We start from the raw sequence: 12,995 nt of genomic DNA, 5'->3' as shown, positions 1-12,995 counted from the left end.
TACAATAGAACCTTGCAAACAACATCGGTGGGAAACAATCCAATTGGCCATGCTTTTTGCCCTACCAGATCCACAATAAAAAGGTTCTAGCCAGTATATCCCTCTGTCCTTTGACTCTTGTTGGATGTAGTCAGCTGGTTTATCAGGCACAGTTTTCCATGACTGTTATGAATATTTATTTACAAGTTAATTACTTTGCTTTTGGCGTTAGCTCAATCTGTACCTGACAGAGCACATATTGTCCCACGTGAGGAAGTAAGTATTTACCATATTTTATGAGCATTTAAAACAATCCATGATTTATATAATATATATAGAGATATTTTAAATACATACAATACCAGACAAAAGTCTGGACACACCTGCTCATTCACGGGTTTTTTTTTATTTTATTTTTTACTATTTTATACATTGCAGAATAATAGGAAGACATCAAAACTATGAAATAACACATATGGAATCATGTAGTAACCAAAAAGGTATTGAACAAATAAAAAATTTTAAATATATTTTATTTTTGAGATTGAGATTCTTCCAAGTAGTCACCCTTTGCCTTGATGACAGCTTTGCACACTCTTGTCATTCTCTCAACCAGCTTCATGAGGTAGTCACATGGAATGCATTTCATTTAAAGTTCATTTGTGGAATTTCTTTCCTTCTTTCCAATCAGTTGTATTGCAGTTGCAAAAATCATCAAGCGCTATGATGAAACTGGCTCTCATGAAGACCGCCACAGGAATGGAAGACCCAGAGTTACCTCTGCTGCAGAGGATAAGTTCATTAGAAATTGCAGCCCAAATAAATGCTTCACAGAGTTCAAGTAACAGACACGTTTCAACGTCAACTGTTCAGAGGAGACTGCTTGAAATCATGCCTTCATGGTTGAATTGCTGCAAAGAAACCACTACTAAAGGACACCAATAAGAGGAAGATACAGTGCCTTGCGAAAGTATTCGGCCCCCTTGAACTTTGCGACCTTTTGCCACATTTCAGGCTTCAAACATAAAGATATAAAACTGTATTTTTTTGTGAAGAATCAACAACAAGTGGGACACAATCATGAAGTGGAACGACATTTATTGGATATTTCAAACTTTTTTAACAAATCAAAAACTGAAAAATTGGGCGTGCAAAATTATTCAGCCCCTTTACTTTCAGTGCAGAAAACTCTCTCCAGAAGTTCAGTGAGGATCTCTAAATGATCCAATGTTGACCTAAATGACTAATGATGATAAATACAATCCACCTGTGTGTAATCAAGTCTCCGTATAAATGCACCTGCACTGTGATAGTCTCAGAGGTCCGTTAAAAGCGCAGAGAAGACAAAAAGATTTCCCAAGCTTTAAACATCCCAAGGAGCACTGTGCAAGCGATAATATTGAAATGGAAGGAGTATCAGACCACTGCAAATCTACCAAGACCTGGCCGTCCCTCTAAACTTTCAGCTCATACAAGGAGAAGACTGATCAGAGATGCAGCCAAGAGGCCCATGATCACTCTGGATGAACTGCAGAGATCTACAGCTGAGGTGGGAGACTCTATCCATAGGACAACAATCAGTCGTATATTGCACAAATCTGGCCTTTATGGAAGAGTGGCAAGAAGAAAGCCATTTCTTAAAGATACCCATAAAAAGTGCCGTTTAAAGTTTGCCACAAGCCACCTGGGAGACACACCAAACATGTGGAAGAAGGTGCTCTGGTCAGATGAAACCAAAATTGAACTTTTTGGCAACAATGCAAAACGTTATGTTTGGCGTAAAAGCAACACAGCTCACAGCACCCCCACTGTCAAACATGGTGGTGGCTGCATCATGGTTTGGGCCTGCTTTTCTTCAGCAGGGACAGGGAAGATGGTTAAAATTGATGGGAAGATGGATGGAGCCAAATACAGGACCATTCTGGAAGAAAACCTGATGGAGTCTGCAAAAGACCTGAGACTGGGACGGAGATTTGTCTTCCAACAAGACAATGATCCAAAACATAAAGCAAAATCTACAATGGAATGGTTCAAAAATAAACATATCCAGGTGTTAGAATGGCCAAGTCAAAGTCCAGACCTGAATCCAATCGAGAATCTGTGGAAAGAACTGAAAACTGCTGTTCACAAATGCTCTCCAGCCAACCTCACTGAGCTCGAGCTGTTTTGCAAGGAGGAATGGGAAAAAATGTCAGTCTCTCGATGTGCAAAACTGATAGAGACATACCCCAAGCGACTTACAGCTGTAATCGCAGCAAAAGGTGGCGCTACAAAGTATTCACTTAAGGGGGCTGAATAATTTTGCACGCCCAATTTTTCAGTTTTTGATTTGTTAAAAAAGTTTGAAATATCCAATAAATGTCGTTCCACTTCATGATTGTGTCCCACTTGTTGATTCTTCACAAAAAAAAATAGAAAAAAATACAGTTTTATATCTTTATGTTTGAAGCCTGAAATGTGGCAAAAGGTCGCAAAGTTCAAGGGGGCCGAATACTTTCGCAAGGCACTGTACTTGCTTGGGCCAAGAAACACAAGTAATGGACATTAGACTGGTGGAATCTGTCCTTTGGTCCAAATTTGAGATTTTTTGTTCCAACCGCCATGTCTTTGTGAGATGCATAATAGGTGAACGGATGATCTCTGCATGTGTGGTTCCCACTGTGAATCATGGAGGAGGAGGTGTGATGGTGTGGGCGTGATTTGCTGGTGACAATGTTGGTGATTTATTTAGAATTCAATGAACACTTAAACAGCATGGCTAACACAGCATTCTGCAGCGATACGCCATCCCATCTGGTTTGCACTTATTGGGAATGTAATTATAATAATATAATTTTTCTACAAGACAATGACCCAACACACCTCCAGGCTGTGTAAAGGCTATTTGACCAAGAAGGAGAGTGATGGAGTTCTGCATCAGATGACCTGGCCTCCACAATCACCTGACCTCAACCCAATTGAGATGGTTTGAGATGAGTTGGAACGCAGAGTGAAGAAAAAGCAGCCAACAAGTGCTCAGTATATGTGGGAACTCCTTCAAGACTGTTGGAAAAGCATTCCAGGTGAAGCTGGTTGAGAGGATACCAAGAGTGTGCAAAGCTGTCAAAGGGTGGCTACTTTGAAGAATCTAAAATAAATGTTTATAAAAAAAAGTGTTTGGTTACATGTAGTAACCAAACACTTTTTTGGTTACTACATGATTTCATATGTGTTATTTCTTAGTTTTGATGTCTTCACTATTATTCTACAATGTAGAAAATAGTAAAAATATTGAATGAGTAGGTGTGTCCAAACTTTTGACTGGTACTGTAGGTGTTAATTCAGGGCTTTTGATTGGGGAAGCAGTGAACCTTCACTGTTGGAACAATGTCAGTGATGCATTTCCTCATTAAGCTGGTGACGAAGGTGGTTGCTCGTTGATGCTATTGCCAGTCAAATTCCAGTCAGGGCTAGCAAAACTGTCCTGGAGAATGTCACAGGTACTTCCTGTTTGAGCTTCTGTTCACCCCTAGTGGCGAAGGAGATGTGTTGATAGTAGTTGGGTATCACGTGCCTTAGTGATGCGAAACTAAAATCACCGGCAACAAGAAAATGTTTTTTTGTACCTTTATTTAACTAGGCAAGTCAGTTAAGAACAAATTCCCTCCTCTAGCACTGAGATGCAGTGCCTTAGAATGCTGCGCCACTTGGGAGCCCTTAAAAAGCAGCCTCCAGATGCATGGTTTCCTGCTTGTTTATAGCCTCATCCAGTTTGTTAAATCCCAGCTTGTTGTTGGTGTCCTGAGGTGGAATATATACAGCAGTTTTGATAACAGATGAAAAATCTCTTGGTAGGGTAGAAGGGTCCGCATTTGACCGTCAGATATTCCAAGGTGGGTGAACAATAGGTTGAGACTTCTACTGCACTACAGTCTGCACACCATTTGTTGTTGATGAAGAGACATATTCCTGCCCCTCTGGATTTCCCTGAATCCAATATCCTTCGAGTTGGATAGCCATGGGGGGTATCTTTTCCAAAAGCCTGTTTCAGAAAAACAGGGAACATTGCAGTTAAGAGAGTCCCATTGATAGCAAATCCGTGATCAGAGGTCCCCCATTTTATGATAAAGTGACTAACAGTTGCCCATAGAATGGAGGGAAGTGGGGCCAGTAATTCCCTTCGCCTTTGTCTCACCGGGATGCCCGCTAAAAATTCTTCCTCACGTCGGCCTCAAGATCAATATCATCCAGTCCTCTGGGACAGCGGGTGCTTTCATGCATGGCTTGATGTTATTTTTGTCGAATAGTGCATTAAATGCATTGAGTTCGTCTGATAGAGAGGCATTGTAGGAAAGATCTTGGCTAGGTCTTCCCTTGTAATCTGTAATAGACTGTTGCCCGTTTATCTTATTCTCAAGTGACTAATAGAGTGTCCCATAGAATGGAGGGAAGTGGGGCTAGTTTTCCCTTCGCCTTAGTCTCACCAGGATGCCCGCTCTCCTGAAAATGACTGAAGATGTCTGCCTTACTCATGTCATCCTCGAGAGCAAGATCACCCAGTTCTCTGGGGTGGCGGGGGCTCTCGGGCATGGCTCGGTGCTCCTGCCTCTTTTATGCTCCTGCCTCTTTTTCGCTGGCATTTCCTTTTGGGTAGCCCAACGATTGGGTCGGAGGTGCACAAAGAGCCCAGGGCAGATGAGTAGAAGTCGAAGTTGAAGCTGGAATTGAGGTTAGTAACTGCCGAACTGATGTTCAAAGGTTCTTGCCGATCGTAAGAAATGATAGCGGATACATTCTGTGCCAATGAAGTAAAGATAAACGGCAAAAGTACAGTATGCCGCCATCTTTTATACCATTTAATGGTGTTAGAGTAGGATATCGAACAAGAGAATGATAGTCTGTTTGTCATTGTGGACACAGAGTTTTCTGACCTGTGAGTCCTCCTTCAGTCTTCTGGTCTCTCTTAATGGAGACTTGGCTGGGTCCCCTGAGGAATCCTAAGGGTTGTGTGTAATTTAGGCTTGGCCTAGTTTATTTTGAGACATTTAAAGCAGGCTTTGTACAGTTCTTCACTGGTGTGCTTTGGGGACCCACCTTCAGTTTGGTACATGCAATATTCAAAGCATGGAGAATCATTTAATTATTTAGAAAATGTGTCTGGCGAGGACATGTAAATCCCTGTCTCGACGGCTGAAACATACTGTACCAAGTGCAGAGCCTGAGTGCAACAGAAACCTGTAATGGTGATTCCATCCATTCCCTCTAGTGTCTGCCTGCCGGCCTGCCTGCTTGTGTCTGCCTGCCAACACTTTTTGCTTCTGTCAGAAACTAAATCTAAATCGCACACCTCGGTTCTAAATCACACACCTCATTATATAGGACCTATCTTGTAATGTGTTGTTAATTGGAAGCGAGTTTTATGCAAACTTTGGTTTTCAACAGAATTTAAAGGAGCAAATGTTTCAGTTAGCTATTTTCAGGTTGGTATCTAAGGCTTATGTAATTACCAGTAATAGTCTATATTCATAGTGGTAATTCATAATTTGATCATACTGAATTAATGGCTCATTCCCCAGCTAGATTCCATTTAGCGTATGCGCACATTCAGTTAAAACAACTTCAATGTATCTCATTGCAAACAGATAGAGTAGACTAAGTGCTAACAGTTAAACTGGGTCATGGGATAATCCCCTGGTCATGTCAATCATATTAAATAACTCCAAGTATGCTGACACACTGACTGCAGCCACTGATGACACATACTGCAAAATACACTAAGTGTTGCCTTCTGAATAATGAGTATCCAACACAGGATAAATCATATACAATGCTATGCTAAGCCAATAAAACTTTGCAGTGGATTAAGAAACTGCATTCTGATTAATTGTATTCTTATGACAGGACAGGCAGGCCGTCACAGGATAGCCATAGAATTGATGGGTAATTCCAATGGTAACAGAGTGATGCTGAGACTCAGAGTTTTTACTTTAAAATGTACTGTATCTAAAACAAAACTTATTGAAAAGTTAAACTATACAACCCTATGCACAAGGACAACTTTTAACAATTTACAAAACACAATTTACATGAAGAAGAACAGTGCATATGCAAAGTTTGGAAACATAATGATGGTTTGTGCTGTTGGTGCCATAATTCTGTTACCAAACTTTGCATCTGCACTGGGCTCGTGTGGTGGAGGAGATCTTCGTGGACTATACTCCGCCTTGTCTCAGGGTAGTAAGTTGGTGGTCTGTTGATATCCCTCTGGTGGTGTGGGGTCTGTGCTTTGGCATAATGGGTAGGGTTATATCCTGCCTGATTTTCCTTGTCCGGGGGTATCGTTGGACAGGGCCAGTGTCCCTCGACCCCACGTGTCTCAGTTCCCAGTATCTATGCTGCAATAGTCTATGTGCCGGGGGGCTAGGGCCAATCTGTCCTATGTGGTGTAATTCTCCTGTCTTAGCTGGTGTGCTGTGTGATCTTAAGTATGCTCCCTCTAATTCTCTCTCTCTCTCTGAGGACCTGAGCCCATGGACCATGCCTTAGGCATACCTGTCCTGACGACTCCTGTCTGTCCCCGTCTCCAGTCCACCTGGTGGTGCTGCTGATCCAGTTTCTGTTGTTCTGCCTGCGGCTATTGAACTGGACCTGCTACCTTATTCCCAGACCTGCTGTTTCGACCCCCCCCCCTCTCTCTCTCTCACACACACACACACACACACACACACACACACACACACACACCTGCTGTCTCGACCTCTGAATGCTCAACTATGAAAAGCCAACTGACATTTAATCCTGAGGTGCTGACTTGTTGCACTCTCTATAACCACTGTGATTGTTATTAGACCCTGCTGGTCATCCATGATTGTTTGAACATCTTGAAGAACAATCTAGCCTTAATGGCCATGTACTCTTATAATCTCTATCAGCACAGCCAGAAGAGGAATGGCCTCCCCTCAGAGCCTGGTTCCTCTCTAGGTTTCTTCATAGGTTCCTGCCTTTCTAGGGAGCTTTTCCTAGCCACTGTGCCTCTCCATCTGCATTGCTTGCTCTTTGGGGTTTTAGGCTGGGTTTCTGTATAAGCACTTTGTGACATCTGCTGATGTAAAAAGGGCTTTATAAATAAATGTGACTGAAATTTGATTGATTCTTCAAGTAAATGTGTTTTTGTAAAATTTTCTGTGGAAATTGTTAAATGTCATCCTTTTGTCAAACATTTTGAAGTGAAACATCAGAGTCTGAGCATTTCTCTGCTACCATGGAATTGCCCTTATATCACCAAGTAACAGAGAGACTAAGCAAACAGTGAAAGTCAAGCTAGTCGTAAGATTTCTGTCCCTTATCAGGGAATCTTCTTTCCAATTCCCCACACTAATGAAGCTTTAATTGGGCCCTCATTCACTGGCCTATCAGCCAGATCATGCCACTGCCTGGCTATTAAACCTCATCTGGAGAGGCAACATTAACCAGGCGAATAGCTTTGTCTGGCTGAACCAATAAGAAACAGAGGCTGTTCCACTATCTTCACAGGCCTGGCCCCTCCCGGATGAACGGTAGCCATCATTTATTATTATTATTTTAAAATGTAACCTTTATTTAACTAGGCAATTTAACTATCTCACCAAAGCAGGGGATATTGTACATTCTTAGTAGATGTTCTTATCCAGAGTGACTTACAGGAGCAATTAGGGTTAAGTGCCTTGCTCAAGGGCACATTGACAGATTGTTCACCTCATCAGCTCAGGAATCTGAACCAGCAACCTTTCTATTACTGGCCCAACACTTTTAGTAACTCCTAGGCTATCTGCCAGATGGCAATAATATAACTTTCTGGGAAGATTAAATAGGGAAAAAGGCTACAGGTTTATTTGAATAGCAAGAAAACCCCTGAAAGAGAAGAAGTCCTCTGACAGCAAGTTCAACGTACTGTCTCATCTACTGACTGGTTCCTTTGAGCCTCTAGCCTAAAGGGGAGAAAAACACAACTAAAGAGTATAGGAAGTGGACGAATCTCCCAAAGGACACTGTTATATGTTCTTGAGCAAAATATCCTGCATTACTTGAATATCCATGTAAATGCATCATTTTTATGCTGCATAAGGTAAAGTAAAAAGCTGAACTGCATATGTAAACAGGATCTATGTTTGAGAGGTTGGTGCAATTCTACAGTATTGGCACTTTCTGTATGATCCAACATGTCAGATGAGTGACTGACTGGGCTGCTTTGCTCATGGATTGAGATAGTCAAGGACAGGTGACTCTCTCCCTGCTCACCATCAATGGTCCATCTGTTTCCCACACACTGCATGACTAGACTGCTTCATCAGCCACAGGACATATACTGACAGCCACAAATATGTAGGCTAGATAGAGATAGGTAGATAGGACACAGAAACACTCACACGCAGACACATAGACACGCGCACGCACACACACACACACACACACACACACACACACACACACACAGTGGGGACTGGGTTGTCTGGCGTTTCATCTTGAAGCTGCGATGACTGACAGTGCGTGAGGTGGACTGGTGCATCCAAGGGGAAAGTGGTCAGCAGATAATGTGCAGACACTGTTAACACGACACCAAATGCCCAGTCTCCTCCGAATGGGACCGTGGGACTAGACCACTGTAGCAGGAAGAAATCAATACCATAAGAATTTTAAACTCATACAATGCAGAGATGCTAGTTGTGGGTCCCAAGTAGGGTTGCAAAGCTACCGGTAATTTACCAAAGTTACCGGAATCTTCTGTAATTTTGGTAATTAACAGGTAATCTATGGCACTGTATGGTAACTTTGGTAATTTATACTTGAATAAATTGCTTACTTGAATTAAATAATATAAAGTATACATCTTTTGTATATACAGTACGTGACCATATTGTCAATGTGCTTTAGTGGATATGCCATATGGTTCAAGAGAAAATAGCAGAATTAATGAAAAAAAAGGATCTAGTCAACAATGGCATTATTTTCAATTAACTCTGCAACTCTTCCAGCTATTGACTTTTTTCACAACAGCCACCAACAAAGACATATTGACATAGTAAAATAAATGAGTGAGTGCCGGTCTCACCAGGACACCAGCCCATCTATGCCTGCAGTTTTGGTAGCCCATGAAACAAAGGAATAGGGTCCGGTATGAACAAGGGAACAGCTGAGTCAGAGTTGGATTTGAAGTCAAGAGGTTAGTAACTGTCAATCTGATTTCAAAAAGTGGCGGTCATATGTGATAAAAGTATGAACTTTCTGTACAAAAAAATGGAATTAAAACAATTTTATTTCATTGGTCATATACACATATTTAGCAGATGTTATTGCGGGTGTAGCAAAATGCTTGTGTTCCTAGCTTCAACAGCACAGAAGAATCTAACAATACAAACAAAACTAAAAGTAAAATAATGAAATTGAGAAATAAGTATTTAGTCAGCCACCAATTGTGCAAGTTCTCCCACTTAAAAAGATGAGAGAGGCCTGTAATTTTCATTATAGGTACACTTCAACTATGACAGACAAAATGAGAAAAAAAATCCAGAAAATAACATTGTAGGATTTTTAATGATTTTATTTGCAAATTACCTCCATCCCAGTCTCAAATCTCTGGAAGACTGAAACAGGTTTCCCTCAAGAATTTCCCTGTACTTAGCACCATCCATCATTCCTTAAATTCTGACCAGTTTCCCAGTCCCTGCCGATGAAAAACATCCCCACAGCATGTGGGCCCATTCCGATTCCGATCCCCAGTGGATCTGGGCCGATTCTGACTGAGACTCGGCCGACGTCATGTGGCCAGAGTCTGGGCTGCCTTAGGCAGTATTACTTATGGCTAGAATGCGGGGATTGAGCTCGGGCCGATTCCAGTGTGAGTTATCTGGCCCAAATATATTACTTGGGGCTCGGGCCGATTGGGGCTACTCTCTGCCAGATAATTACACGGGCTGCTTTATATAATTACCATTTCATTATTTATTTATTTCCCCATATTTTCTCATTGTTTCTGTGATCACAAAATACAATTAACATTTTAAATAAATTCTTTAAGAGTGCTGTTTAAGTAGTATTTTAGTATTTTGATACTTTGTGCAAGGCAATTGATAAGCATTAAAAACTTTGTGGATGGAGCCTCCCGAGTGGCTCTGCGGTCTAAGACACTACATTGCAGTGTGAACTACGTTGCTACAGATGCTTGCTTGATACCTGTGCCGGCTGCGACCGGGAGACCAATGAGGCAACGCACAATTTATCCATTGTCATCCGAGTTAGGGGAGGGTTCGGCCGGCTGGGATGTCCTTGTCCCATCTCGCTGTAGCGACTACTGTGGCGGGCCAGGCCATGCACGCTGACACAGTCACTAGGTGTATGGTGTTTCCTCCGACACAATTTTTTTGGGGATGGATGGGTATAATTTGTATGCATCAAATATCATGCCCTTCTGGGGGGATTCTGGTAAGATGCCGGCAAAGTCGACTGAATTCCAGGTAGACGGAAACGACCTGATGTACTTGGGCTGATTCTTGGCAGTCATTCATTTTGATTCCAGGCTGAGTCCGACACCTGATTCAATCAGTTCCGGCCACCTGGAAGAGGGCCGCTTCTCATTGCTAGCTGGTTAATGATGACAGAAGTGAGTGCTACAGGGCAATGGTCATTTAGTTCAGTTATCTTTGCATTCTTGGGTACAGGACAAATGGTGGACATCTTGAAGCAAGTGGAGACAGCAAACGGGATAGGGAGAGTATGTCCGTAAACACTCCAGCCAGCTGTTCTGCCCATGCTCTGAGGATAGGGCTAGGAATGCTGTCTAGACCAGCAGCCCTGCGAGGGTTAACACGCTTAAATGTCTTACTCACGTCGGCCACAGTGGCACTGTGTTATCCTCAAAGCAGGCGAAGATGTTGTTTAGCTTGTCCGGGTGCAAGACGTCGGTGTCCGCGATGTAGCAGGTTTTCCCTTTGTACTGATGTTTGCCTGTTTGATTGCCTTCTGGAGGGAATAACTACACTGTTTAATTTTTTTAAAATTTGGATTATTTATTTTTTGATGGGTAGATCAGCTTTACAGTGCAGTTAGATTGTAGATTCCATCAATGTAATTGTCTGCATCATTTCCAACCCCCCATACAGTTGAAGTGAAGTTTACTTACACTTAGGTTGGAGTCATTAACACACGTTTTTCAACCACTCCACAAATTTCTTGTTAACAAACTATAGTTTTGGCAAGTCGGTTAGGACATCTAATTTGTGCATGACACAAGTCATTTTTCCAACAATTGTTTACAGACAGATAATTTTTGATTTATAATTCACTGTATCACAATTCCAGTGGGTCAGAGGTTTACATACACTAAGTTGACAGAAAATTAGGTCATGTCTTTAGAAGCTTCTGATAGGCTAATGGACATCATTTAAGTCAATTGGAGGTGTACCTGTGGATGGATTTCAAGGCCTACCTTCAAATTCAGTGCCTCTTTGGATGACATCATGAGAAAATGAAAAGAAATCAGCCAATATCTCAGAAAAAAAATTGTAGACCTCCAATTTTGGTTCATCCTTGGGAGCATATTCCAAACGCCTGAAGGTACCACGTTCTTCTGTACAAACAATAGTATGCAAGTATAAACACCATGGGACCACGCAGCCTTCATACAGCTCAGAAAGGAGACATGTTCTGTCTCCTAGAGATGAACGTACTTGGGTGCAAAAAGTGAAAATCAATCCCAGAACAACAGCAAAGGACCTTGTGAAGATGCTGAAGGAAACATGTACAAAAGTATCTACAGTATATCCATAGTAAAACGAGTCCTATATCGACATAACCTGAAAGGCCGCTAAGCAAGGAAGAAGCCACTGCTCCAAAACCGCCATAAAAATAAACAGACTACAGTTTGCAACTGCACATGGGGACAAAGATCATACTTTTTGGAGAAATGTCCTCTGATCTGATGAAACAAAAATAGGACTGTTTGGCCATAATGAGGAAAAGGGGGGAGCTTGCAAGCCGAAGAACACCATTCCAACCATGAAGCACGGGGGTGGCAGCATCATGTTGTGGGGGTGCTTTGCTGCAGGAGGGACAGGTGCACTTCACAAAATAGATGGCATCATGAGGAAAGAAAATGATGTGGATATATTGAAGCAACATCTCAAGACATCAGTCAGGAAGTTAAAACTTGGTCCCAAGCATACTTCCAAACTTGTGGCAAAATGACTTAATGACAACAAAGTCAAGGTGTTGGAGTGGCCATCACAAAGCCCTGACCTCAATCCTATAGAAAATGTGTGGGCAGAACTGAAAAAGTGTGTGCAAGCAAGGAGGCCTACAAACCTGACTCAGTTACACCATCTCTGTCAGGAGGAATGGGCCAAAATTCACCAAACTTATTGTGGGAAGCTTGTGGAAGGCTACCCGAAACATTTGACCCAAGTTAAACAATTTAAAGGCAACGCTACCAAATACTAATTGAGTGTACGTACATTTCTGACCCACTGCGAATGTGATGAAAGAAATAAAAGCTGAAATAAATCATTTTCTCTACTATTATTCTGACATTTCACATTCTTAAAATAAAGTGGTGATCCAAACTGACCTAAGACAGGGAATGTTTACTAGGATTAAATGTCAGGAATTGTAAAAAAAAACAACACACAATTTAAAAAAAAAATGTATTTGGCTAAAAGGTGTATGTAAACTTCTGACTTCAACTGTATATTTTTTGTAAATATATACAGTACCAGTCAAAAGTTTGGACACACTTACTCATTCAAGGGTTTTTCTTTATTTTTATTATTTTCTATATTGTAGAATAATAGTGAAGACATCAAACCTATGAAACACATATGGAATGATGTAGTAACCAAAAAGGTGTTAAACATATCAAAATATATTTTATATTTGAGATTCTTCAAAGTAACCACCCCTTGCCTTGATGACAGCTTTGGCATTCTCTCTTGGCATTCTCTCAACCAGCTTCACCTGGAATGCTTTTCCAACAGTCTTGAAGGAGTTCCCACATATGCTGAGCTCTT

The sequence above is a fragment of the Oncorhynchus clarkii genome, chromosome 12 (assembly GCF_045791955.1).
Source record: "Oncorhynchus clarkii lewisi isolate Uvic-CL-2024 chromosome 12, UVic_Ocla_1.0, whole genome shotgun sequence".
In the NCBI taxonomy this organism is placed as follows: domain Eukaryota; kingdom Metazoa; phylum Chordata; class Actinopteri; order Salmoniformes; family Salmonidae; genus Oncorhynchus; species Oncorhynchus clarkii.
Note: the sequence above shows the minus strand (reverse complement) of the source record.